We start from the raw sequence: 13,818 nt of genomic DNA, 5'->3' as shown, positions 1-13,818 counted from the left end.
AACAAACAAACTACAAAGTTCCTTGTGACATTAAGCATTGGTTTAGCATAGAAAACACTAATGTTTCCTCTTGACAGGAATACTTGATGGTAGAAATGACCTACATTGAGGAATGTGCAAAGAGACAGACATCAGAGTAATCAAGTTTCAGTTATTGAAATGAAGTAAAATAATGTACAGTGATAAAGTCTGAAGCAGGGAGTGGTTAACTCTGTCTCTTTTCCAATTGAGCATTCATTCAGCAAAACTATCAGCTCCAACTGTCATCGCCTGGCAGTTTGATTTGAACCTGTGCTCAGCAAATTTTTAGGTCAGTCTTATTTTTGATGAGCAAAACAAAAATTTAAACATTGTAATACCCTAATTGACCCTAAATTGACATTACTGACTCAGCTAAAAATTCAACTTTTTGAAATAGAATATTAGGGAAGGTCCCATATAAGTTAGGGCAATGATTTAATTCCTTCATCATATGCCTGTAAATTCTTTCCCAAATCCCAGGATGGCTTTATTATCAATTCACAGGTGCTACACCGATTGTTCTAAGAAGAATATTTGTAAGGTAAAGAAAATGCTTTGACATTTGGGTACTTTGACATTTACCATTGATATTAATGATGCTATAAAGTTGCCATGCAGAATGCCATTTACCCATGGAGTGATGCTTATTAATTACAAATATTATGTAATCTGTTTTAGATGTAAAAGGTTATGTGTTCTTTTTATGTCACATTCTGATTAAATACAAATCTGCACAGAAGCAGAACCATTATAAACTCAAATGTGAACTTTAAATAGGATTTTAACCTCAGGGATTTGCATGTCAGAAAGAATTTAAAGCCATCGAGAGAATCAGGAATGAGATACTTTTTCTATAAGCAACAGCATTGCTTTTGTAAATCTTCTATCTCCCCATATATATTAAAGAAAAAATAAAGGTGAAAATATTCAGATTATGGACATATGGAGTTTTACGTGAATATGTGATTTAATTAAATGCAAATAGAGAAACAAAACTTTCTTATGGTGTAAGAATATGAATATTAAATGAGCCCCCTTTAAAGGAAACTAATTTGACGTGATGTATTTCAATGGAGACTGACAAAGGGGCTTCTGGTGCAAAAATGATTCTAGCTAGAATTGTATAGACCCTGAACATTTGGAAAATACTGCTCTATAGAACTTTACAGTTACGCAGTAAAAAATATTTTCTTATGTTCATTTTCCTTTAATGTTCTTATTTTTCTGCTTGCTATGAATTAGCATCCAAGATATATTCGTATTCAATGATTTGCTCACCTACAATAACATCTGTATTTATTTTGGGTTAGTAGTCCTCACTACTAACCCATGATAAGAGTTTCATTCATAGTGTTGAAAAAACAGCATCCTTCTATATATACTGTAATCCTGGGCTTGATTTTTGGAAGCACACAGTGATTATATTTAAAAGTCCGTATTTATTTTCCTATGTAGCAGTCAATATTTTTTTTTTATCTCCCTCCTGTTTTCTGTAAAATGGAGAGTAAAATGTGATTGGAAAGTTAATTTTGTTTTAGATCTTTCTGCTTCTGATATTATTAAAAACATAAAACGGCTTTGTTTTTATTTCTAATAAATATGACTTAATCTGAAATATTCTACATGCATAGAGTTGTAGAACAGTGGTCTGTAAAAGAAATTTAGAAATCATCCAGATATGATTATGTTTTAAGTAAAAGGAAAATGCAGCCCAAAAATGTTCATTGAAATTTTAAAGAAAATCTTTAATATTCACAGTAACCAATGGGTTGACTGAAGAAGAATGACATGTGACCTATCTTTGGCATTATTTTTTATACTGATGAATTAAATATATACTATAGTGTTAATTACTAGTTTGATTTGACTTCTTTATCACCTATCAATATTGTTGGATTCTTTACGTTTTTGTTAAAAGCAATACAAATATATATATGTAACTGCACAAATTACCTTATTTCACCAAGCAGAGGGAGAACTAGAATCAAAAGAATTTTTGCAAAAGTTAGGGCCACTCTCTTGAGCAACTGATAAAAAGTTTGAATTTTATTGAGAAAAAATGAGAAACTATTGAAGTATTTTAAACAGAAAAGTGATATAATGTGAATTACATTTTTAAAGGCTCACCAGGGCTATTGTGTAGAAGGTAAACTGTAGAAGTCCCTGGGGTAGCAAGGATGCAGCTGGGAGGCTGTTGTAACACAGTGATGACGGTATTAGTAGTAGGGTGTTTAAGGGGGAGGGTATAGCTCAGTGGTAGAGCATATATTTAGCATGCATGAGGTCCTGGGATCAATCCCTAGTAGGTCCAGTTAAATAAAATAATAATCATAATAAATAAATAAACCTAATTATTCCCTGCCTCCCCCAAAAATAGTGGGACGTTGACAGTATCAACAGAATAAACTTGTGTTTTGAAATGAACTGATAGCTCTGCAGATAAATCACCCAGGCATTGTGATTCAGGTATTTATAAACTAATTCTACTTTTTCCAAGGTTTCAAGTTAAAGAAGCCCTTTAAGAAAAAATTCAACTAGAATGCTCCAAAAGACCAAAGTTTACCACTCTGACAGAAAAATAAAAAAGCAGGATCAACGTTTGGTTGAATCTTCCAGGCTTTAGACAACACTTATTGAATGATGTCCAAATATGAATCTCTCTTATTTAATATTTGATTTGTTTGTTTTGCTGTATTTGATTTTATCAGAGACCTATTAATGTAATTAAACATGGAAACTAGCCTGGAGTGGATAGACTAGACCAATCAGTCTTATTTTTAAAACAAATTTTATTGCATGATTTTTTTCTTTGGATTATTCATGTATGTGGAAATGGAAGAAGATGAATTTAACAATTAATGAGCAACTAGCACATTACAAGGGATTTGTTATATATCAAATGTGCTATCACAGTTCTCACAATAACCCCATGTCTCTTTGAGGATATCTCCATGTTAAGATAAGAAAACTATGGATGGAATTCAGAGATTTAAGTAACTTGCTTTATTTTTCTCTGATAGCAAATAGTAGAATCTATAGTCAAAGCCAGGTTAGCTTCCACTGGGAAGCCTCTTTTGAGTAACCTTAACTAATTAAACAAATTAATTTTCCAGCCATGGAAGCATTCTGCTGATACAGATAACCAGAAAAATATTATTTGATACTGTGTTCTTCATTTATTTTATACTCTTAGAAAGAACAAGTAACTAAATTGTTTGATTAAAAACAGCCATAATTATTGAATAAGATAATTCTTTAATATCACATCTTAGCCTCATTTCATGCAGCTTATAATATTAATTTATCCTTTCCTATTGTATCCTATTCTGGATGATGTGTGAAGCTGAATGATTTCACCAAGCTGTTGATAACATTATGTGCCACCTTATACTTGGGAGTGTACAATTGTCTACAATTTAATTATTGAGTTATCACACATTTTCCATGCACATGTTCATAACTTGAATCTATCGCCAATCATTTATTTTTCCTTCTGAGACAGAAAAATTCTATTTCTACCATATGCCACTGAAATATTTGGCCTTTTGTTGGCCTTAGGATTACAGGAAGTTGTTTTTCTTGTTTGCCATTGTTTGCAAACACATTTGGAAGCAAGTCCATTTGTCATTTGTATAAGACATAAGAAAAGCCTTACTGGTTTGATAGCTCTCATTCTAGGAAACAATCATTTAAAATGATGGAGGGAAGCTAAAATTCACTTAAGCTTAGTTTCCTTGTTCCTAAATGATGCTCATTCAAATTTTTATTAAAGGCTTATATAACATTCAATTTAAGCCACATTAATCCACTGTGACAAGTTCTAGCCAAATGTTCCCCAAAATATAGCTTAATTTTTATTGGAGACAGCTTTCACCCTGTATTATAATCGTTGTAGGATGTTTTGATATCATGCAAACCATAACATCTCAAGTTTCAGCAATCTGATTTAAGAAGGTAATACACAAAACTGGAGTAGTTTTTAAGCAATCTGACTTCAGGAGCATATGTGTAAATTAGACCAGAGTTTTTAACATTTGTCATCAATAAATTACTGCTTAATGATATATATTGCTTCAGGGTGACAAGAACTGTAAAGAACTGTTCTTCCTTTCTCTGTCTGCCTCCTTCTAGATACAAGTGAGATCATTAGCCTCTGAGCCCTTGATACAGAGACTAATGAAGCCACTGAATCATTTAATTTATAGCTTTTTCAGACAGTGCGTGATCTCATCTAATCATATCTGTTACATTCACTACTCTACTCAGGGTTTCTCTAGTTAGCCCTTTAATAAACTGTATCTGACTTGAAATTGACCTTATGAATTTAGCTGTTATTATATATTGTGGGTTCTGTCCCAAGAAAACTTGAGAATTTGGTGGGAAAGTGGGACTACACTGCTTCAGGTTAAATACCATAGTTCTCATCTTGCAGTAAAATAAAACTTTCTTACCTAAAAGACAAATGGTCATCTCAAGATAAGATTAATATTAAATGAAAGTACTAGTATTTCTAATGGACTTTTAGAATTGTAGTTTATCAGAAATAAGTTAAATACAGCAGGCTATATTTGAGGGTGAAAACCACCAATGAAGGAATCTTTTCACTGTCTTAAAACTTAATGAGGAAGCTGTGGTCTGACTGGTTCCAATGTAATCTTATATTTGCCATATTAACCTCAGAAGGATATTTATTGCCAGCTGTTCTTGTCTCATGATAGTATATATGAGGAATATAACCCACTAAACTGAAAGCAGAAATAACTATTTAAAATTGATAATTGAGGGACTGAGGCCAAGATGGTGGAGTAGAAGGACACTCGCAGCACACCCTCTCCCACAAATGCACCAAGACCCACATCCACGGACCCACTCAGCCAACCAGAGCACCTGCCAAACTCCGACAGAACACCGTCCTCTTCAAAAGACAAAGATGCCATGAATCTGGTAGGAGAAAAGGAAAAAAGAAAGAAGAAAAGGCAAAACAGTGTGGGACTGGTCCCGCGGGGAGGGAGCAGCAAAGGAGGACTGGTGCTCATTCACTGGGTCTCCCCTCTCCAAATGAGAGGCCAGCGGGATGGAGGGGGAGCCTCCGAGGCTCGGATCTGTACAGAGCAGCCCTTGACTGACAGAACTAAGTTAAACGGGCACAGAGGGTCCCCGCGACACCCAGCCAGAGATGCGGGCCAGCAGCTGGGGGCAAGGCCAGGCTGCCCAGGCCGGGTGGAAATCAGGGGCGGCTGCACTAAGGTAGCCCCAGGGGACTGCAGGGGGCTGCGCACCATGGCTGTGGGTGCACAGGGCAGAACAACCTGGGCCCTCCATAAAACAACATGGTTGATGTGCCCTGGGGGGAAGGGTGCATACCCCTATCTCTGAAAACCCGCAGAAAGTTTGCGGGGGAAGAGAGGCGGGCTCAGGCACAGCCACCATATCCTCCAGTGCTGAGCATCCAGGCGGGGGCGGGGGCTAAACCTGCATCCGCACCTAAGGGCTTAGCAGCCTCAAAGGCCAGACGGAGACTTGTCTACAGCCCGAGGCAGATAGGATCCTTCCATCCTGTTCCCTCAGAGAACTTGCTCCACCAAGACAAACAAGGAGCTGGGTTTTGGCCCAGAGCAGGGACTAAGGCTGTTCCTTGGTCTTCCCCAAGCCCACCTGCGAAGCACCGACCCGAGGCGGAGCGCGGAGCGCGCAGCGGCACAAAGCACCAGAGCAACTGGCACAGGGAGAGGGAGGGCGACCCCCCGCATTTTGGGCAGGAACGCAGCCCTTGACAGCGGTGCTGGGGGGGGGCGCAACCTGCCCTCCTACCTGGCCAGTCTGCAACATCTGACTGCGGCATCGGGAGAGGCAGTGACCCGCCCGCCCACAGCAGAGGAGAGCTGCACCTGACCCAGTGTTAGGAGGAGGCGCGATCTGCTTGCTGACAGGTGCTGGGAGCAGCACAGAAGAGGGCGCCAATGGAGGGCCTCTGGAAACAGCAAGCTGAGCTTCCAAAACAGGACTAAGACAGAAAGACTTCACATTAAAAGCACACAGATTCCAGAAGAACACCGACACACCACCCTTTTTTTTTTTTTTTAAATCTGTTTTTATCTGTTCTATTTTCTATTACCTTCTTAATTTTTACTTCTTAATTCATTTTTATTTCTCTTGGGTTTTGATGTCCTGTTATTGGTTAAACACAGGTTTCAAATACATCTTTTCATCTTTTCCCCCTTTTTTAAAGGTTTTAAAAGGAAGTCTCAACCTGATTGCTATCCTGCTTCAGCTTGCTCTTCTATTATTCATTATACACTGTTTTCAAGCCTTTTTTTCTCTCTTCTTTTAAAATTCTTTCTCTCTCTTATATTTTTCTTTTTTTCCTAAGTCTTATTCCTACATAGGCATTAGATAGATAAACTACTTAAGGACCACAATAGGTAACTGATACTCCATAAATCACAGTGCCAGAGAGGTATGAGCAAAATGAAGAAGCAGAGAAACCTTTCCCAATTAAAAGAACAAGAGAAATCCCCTGAAAGAACAATCAGTGAAATAGATGTCAATAACCTACTAGATCAAGATTTCAAAAAAGGAGTGATCAAAGTGCTGAAGGAATTAAAAGAGATAGTGTTTAGAGATATAATATATGTCAAAAATGAAATTGAAGCTATAAAGAAGAGCCAAGTAGAATGGGTAAACTCAGTTGACTAAGATGAGGAATGATCTAAAAGCTGTGCAAAGTCGACTAGATAAGGGAGAGGAACAAGTTAGTGACCTAGAAGACAGGACAATAGAAAGCACCCAATCAGAAGAGCTACAAGAGAAAGAAATAAAAAATAATGAAAGTAGCATAACGGACCTATGGGATAATACAAATTGTGCCAATCTTTGCATAATAGGGGTCCCAGAAGGGGAAGAAAGATCAAAGGGGATTGAAAAGGTTTTTGAAGAAATCATGACTGAAAATTTACCAAACTTAAAGAAGGAATCAGATATCCAAGTACAGGAACCTCAGAGGGCCCCAAACAGGAAGAACCCAAATAGACCCACACCAAGACATATCATAATCAAGATGGCCAGAGTCAAGGATAAAGAAATGATTCTAAAGGCAGCAAGAGAAAAGCAAAGAGTAAGTTACAAGGGAACCCCCATAAGGCTCTCAGCTGATTTCTCTACACAAACACTACAGGCCAGAAGGGAGTGGCAAGATATATTCAAAGCCCTGAATGAAAAAAAGATGCAGCCTAGGATACTTTATCCAGCAAGGCTATCCTTTAGGATAGAAGGAGAGATAAAGAATTTCACAGAAAAGAAAAAGCTGCAGGAGTTTAGCAACACTAAATCCATGCTAAAAGAAATATTGAAAGGTCTTATTCTAAATAGGAAAGCAGCAGGATGCTACAGAAATGAGAAACTCACAACTGGAAAGGGGATAACTCATGAATTACAAATAAAATAAACACAAAATTATAAAAGAAGACATACAAATCATTGAGAGTGGGAGAGGGAGGCAGGGAAATATAGAATATTTTTTTCTTTCTTTTTTAAATTTTTTTTTTCTCAGTAGGATGGGTTTGAGATCATGTTACTATCAGTTTAATAAAAACAGTTATAGTAATGGGCTAATAGATTTATGAAAAAGGGTAATAACAAGCCAAAAACTTAGAAGGGAGTCACAAAAATTAAATAAAATCCATGAAAATACAAAGGAAAATTACCAAAGCCACAAAAGGAAGAAGAAAGGAACAAAGAGGAAATACCAAATCAACTGAAAAGAGAAGTTCAAAATGGCAATAAACACACATCTATCATTAATTACTGTAAATGTTAATAGACTAAATGCTCCAGTCAAAAAACATAGACGGGCAGACTGGATAATAAAGCAAGAACCTTCAATATGCTGCATACAAGAGACCCACTTTAGGGAGAAGGACACATATAGATTGAGAGTGAAAGGATGGAAAAGGATATTCCATGCAAATGGAAAAACCAAAAAAGCAGGTGTTGCAGTACTGATTTCAGACAAAATAGACTTTAAAACAAAGGCCATAAAGAAAGATAAAGAAGGACATTTTATAATGATTAAAGGAGTGATACAAGATGAGGATATTACACTCATTAATATATATGCACCCAATATAGGAGCACCTAAGTACATACAAGAATTACTAACAGAGATAAAGGGGGATATTGATGGGAATACAATCACAGTTGGAGATTTTAACACTGCATTAACATCACTAGACAGATCTTCCAGACAGAAAATAAATAAGGGAACAGAGAAATTAAATACTACAATAGAAAAACTAGATTTGGTGGATATTTTCAGAGCATTACACCCCCAAAAAATAGGTATACATTCTTTTCAAGTGCACATGGAACATTTTCTAGGATTGGTCATGTACTTGGGCACAAAAGAAACCTCAACAATTTTAAGAAGATAGAAATTATCTCAAGCATCTTTACTGACCACAATGCCATGAAACTAGAAATCAACAACAGAGAAACAAAGGAGAAAAAAAGGAAAGCATGGAGATTAAACAATATGTTATTAAAAAACCAATGGGTCAATGAGGAAATCAAAGCCGAAATTAAAAAATTCCTTGAGACAAATGACAATGAATGCACAACCACTCAAAATCTATGGGACACAGCAAAGACAGTGCTAAGAGGGAAGTTTACAGTGATACAGGCCTTCCTCAAAAAAGAAGAACAATCTCAAATAAACAATTTAACCTACCAGCTGAATGAATTAGAAAAAGAAGAACAAAAAGCCCCAAAAGGCAGCAGAATGAAGGAAATTATAAAGATGAGGTGGGAAATAAATACAATAGAGATGAACAAGACCATAGAAAAAATCAACCTAACCAAAAGCTGTTTTTTTGAAAAAGTAAATAAAATCAACAAACCTCTGGCCAAACTCACAAAGAAAGAAAAGAGAGAGCACAAATTAGCAAAATAAGAAAGGAAAATTGAGAAATTACAACAAATAAAATAGAAATAGAGAATATCATATGAGAATATTATGAAAAACTATATGGAGCCAAACTGGATAACCTAGAGGAGATGGACAAGTTTCTGGAAACATACTGTTCACCAAGGCTGAATCAAGAAGAAACTGACCACTTGAACAAACCAATCACTAGAAATGAAATCAAATTGGCAATAAAAAACCTCCCTACAAATAAAAGTCCTGTACCGGACAGCTTCACCAGGGAATTCTACGAAACATACAAAGAAGAACTCATACCAGTCCTTCTCAAACTCTTCCAGAAGATTGAGAAGGAGGGAATACTCCCAAACTCATTCTATGAAGCCACCGTCACCCTGATACTAAAACCAGGCAAAGACACTATCAAAAAAGAGAATTACAGACCAATATCACTGATGAACATAGATGCAAAAATCCTCACCAAAATATTAACAAATAGAATCCAACAGCACATAAAAAAGATTACACATCATGACCAAGTGGGGTTCATCCCACGGACACAAAAGTGGTTTAACATACACAGATCAATCAATGTAATACATCACATCAACAAGAGAAAGGACAAAAACCACATGATCATCTCAACTGATGCAGAAAAAGCATTTGATAAAATTCAACACCCATTTATGATAAAAGCTCTGACCAAAGTGGGTATAGAGGGAACATATCTCAACATAATAAAAGCTATACATGACAAACCTACAGCCACCATAGTACTCAACTGGTGAAAAACTCAAAAGCTTCCCACTAAAATCTGGGACAAGACAAGGCTGCTCACTATTACCACTCCTATTCAACATAGTCCTGGAAGTCCTAGCCACAGCAATCAGGCAAGAGAGAAAAATAAAAGGGATCCAAATTGGAAAAGAAGAGGTGAAAGTGTCACTATATGCTGATGACATGTTACTATATATAGAAGACCCTAAAAGGTCCACACAAAAGCTACTAACGTTCAAAAATCAGTTGCATTTCTTTACACTAACGATGAATCAACAGAAAAAGAAAGTAAAGAAACAATCCCCTTTAAAATAGCACCCAAAGTAATAAAATATCTGGGAATAAATCTAACCAAGGAGGTGAAAGAATTATACACCAAAAACTATAAACCATTGTAGAAGGAAATTAAAGAAGACTTTAAAAAATGGAAAGATATCCCATGCTCCTGTATTGGAAGAATCAATATTGTTAAAATGGTCACACTGCCCAAGGCAATCTACAGATTTAATGCAATCCCTATCAAATTACCCAGGACATATTTCACAGAACTAGAACAAATCATAATAAAATTTATATGGAACCATCAAAGACCTAGAATTGCCAAAGAATTACTGAAGAGAAGGAAAGAGGCTAGAGGAATAACTCTCCAAGACTTCACACAACACTATAGAGCTACAGTAATTAAGACAGCATGGTATTGGTACAAAAACAGACATATGGACCAATGGAACAAAATAGAGAGCCCAGAGCCCAGAAATGAACCCACAAACTTTTGGTCAACTAATCTTCCACAAAGGAGGCAAGAATATACAATGGAATAAAGACAGTCTCTTCAGCAAATGGTGTTGGTAAACTGGACAGCAGCATGCAAAACAATGAAGTTAGAACACTCCCTTACACCATACACCAAAATAAACTCAAGATGGATCAAAGACTTAAACATAAGACAAGATACAATAAACCTCCTAGAGGAAAACATAGGGAAAACATTATCTGACATACATCTCAAAAATTTTCTCCTAGAAGAAATAAAAGCAAGAATAAACAAATGGGACCTAATGAAACTTACAAGCTTCTACACAGCAAAGGAAACCATAAGTAAAACAAGAAGATAACCTACAGAATGGGAGAAAATTTTTGCAAATGAAACCAACAAAGGCTTTATCTCCAGAATATATAAGCAGCTCACATGACTCAATAAGAAAAAAATAAACAACCCAATCCAAAAATGGGCAGAAGACCTAAACAAGCAATTCTCCAAGGAAGACATACAAATGATCAATAGGCACATGAAAAAATGCTCAATATCACTAGTCATCAGAGAAATGCAAATCAAAACTACAATGAGGTATCACCTCACACCAGTCAGAATGGCCATCATTCAAAAGTCCACAAATGACAAATGCTGGATGAGGCTGCGGAGAAAGGCGAACACGCCTACACTGCTGGTGGGAATGCAGTTTGGTGCAGCCACTATGGAAAACTGTGGAGATTCCTCAAAAGACTAGGAATAGACTTACCATATGACCCAGGAATCCCACTCCTGGGCTTGTATCCAGAAGGAAATCCTACTTCAGGATGACACCGGCACCCCAATATTCATTGCAGCACTATTTACAATAGCCAAAACATGGAAACAGCCTAAATGTCCATCAACAGGTGACTGGATAAAGATGGTGTGGTATATTTATGCAATGGAATACTACTCAGCCATAAAAACCAACAACGTAACACTATTTGCAGCAACATGAATGCTCCTGGAGAATATCATTCTAAGCGAAGTAAGCCAGAAAGAGAAAGAAAAATGCCATACGAGATCGCTCATATGTGGAATCTAAAAAACAAAAACAAAAACAAAAACAAAAACAACAACAACAAAAAAGTGTAAATACAAAACAGAAATAGACTCATAGACATAGAATACAAACTTGTGGCTGCCAAGGGGACAGAGGGTGGGAAGGGATAGATGGGATTTCAAAATTGTACAATAGATAAACAAGATTATACCGTATAGCACAGGGAAATATACACAAAATCTTATGGTAGCTCACAGAGAAAAAAATGTGGCAATGAATATATATATGTTCATGTATAACTGAAAAATTGTGATGAACACTGGAATTTGACACAACATTGTAAAATGATTATAAATCAATAAAAATGTTTAAAAAATTTTATAGACAGCTCAACCAATGATTGTCATAGATTTCTTGACTTGTCCAATTTAATAGTTCTTCACAGAAATACAAATGAACATATACCAATGAAATTAATGGGGAATGTAAATGTAAATATCTTACCTTCTGAATTTATATTACTCTCGGATTTAGAATGCTTTCTAATATTTAGCTTTTTTATCTGCAATATATGAATAAAGCTAACCTGCCAGCCATGACTGCTATAAAGACAATATAAGGCAATGATATGAAAGAAATTTACTAACAGTAAAGTAATATTCAATCAGTTAGTCAAAAGCAACATTTTTGAGTGACTATGGGCTAGTCGCTATGCTAGGAATTTCTGGACATACATTGATAAATAAACAAACAATTCTTGCCAAATGGGGCTAATGCTATACTAATGGAGAGATATATATATATCAAAAATGTGTTATTACAACTTATGTTAAATTAGAGGAAAGAAACAGATCCCACATATTGAATGGTTATTTTATGCCTCTCTTGAGAAAAATGACACAAAGATTGATACCTGGTAAAGGAGAAAGAGATAAACATATAGATATTCTAGGCAAAATGAACCACATGCACAGGATTGCCAGATGGAAAAAGAGGTTGGCATGTATGAGACCTTAATAAAAGGACCAAATTAAGAGAGGCAAAGGTGGAGTAAAATGAAATTAGTTCTATAGGTGGAACTCTATTCACCATAAGGACCTACAGTTGATGTTAATGATTTCAGAATTATCTTTAGGAGAATGTAAAGCCATGGAGATTGTGTGTTGTTGACTTAATTTTTAAGAGCAGTTTTAGATTCATAGCAAGAATGAGGGGAAGGTACAGAGATTTCCAGTATACATCCTTCCCTGACACATGCACAGCATCCCCCATTATCAACATTCCCCAGCAGAGTGGTACTTTGGTGAACTCACATTGACACATCATATTCACTCAGAGACTACTGTTTATGTTACTGTTCACTCTTGATGTTGTACATTCTAAGGTTTGGATGAACTTATAATGATATGTATACATCGTTATGGTATCACACAGAGTATTTTCACTGCCTTAAAATCCTTTTTGAGCTTTTTCTATTCAGCTCTCTACTCCCTCAGACATCAGAAACCACTGCCTTTTTGTTGTCTCCATAGTTTTGCCTTTTCCAGAATGTCGTATAGTTGGAATCACATAATATGTAGCCTTTATAGATGGCTTCTTTCACTTAGTAATATGCATTTGAGTTTCTGCTATGTCTTTTCACAGCTTGATAACTCTTTTTTTCAGTACTGAATAATATTCTGTTGCCTAGATGTACCACAGTTTATTTATCTATTCACTTACTGAAAGACATCTTCGTTGCTTCCAAGTTTTGGCAATTATGAATAAAGCTGCTATTAACATTCATGTGCAACTTTTGTGTGGATATAAGTTTCAACTCCTTTGGGATAATTACCACAAAGAATGATTGCTGAGTCATATGCTAAGAGTATATTTAATTTTATAAGAAATAACCAAACTCTCTTCTAAAGTGGCTGAAACATTTGCATTTTCACCAGCAATGAATGAGAGTTTCTGTTGCTCCACATCCTCACTAGCATTTGGTTTTGTCAGTTTTCCAGGTTTTGGCCATTCTAATGATATGTAGTGGTATCTTGTTGTTTTGATTTGCATTTCCCTGATGGCATATGACATGGAGCATCTTTTCACTTGCTTATGGCCATCTGTATATCTTCTTTGATGAGGTGTATGTCAAGGTCCATTTATGATTCAGGCTGCTTTTTTATTGTGGAGTTTTAACAGTTCTTTGTATATTTAGTATAACAGTTCTTTATCAAATATATCTTTTGCAAATATTTTCCCAGTCTGTGGTTTTTCTTCTCATTCTCTTGGCATTGTCTCTTGCAGAGAAGAAATTTTCAATTTTAA

Source organism: Camelus ferus, chromosome 14, assembly GCF_009834535.1.
Source record: "Camelus ferus isolate YT-003-E chromosome 14, BCGSAC_Cfer_1.0, whole genome shotgun sequence".
Lineage (NCBI taxonomy): Eukaryota > Metazoa > Chordata > Mammalia > Artiodactyla > Camelidae > Camelus > Camelus ferus.
This window is presented reverse-complemented; position numbering follows the sequence as displayed.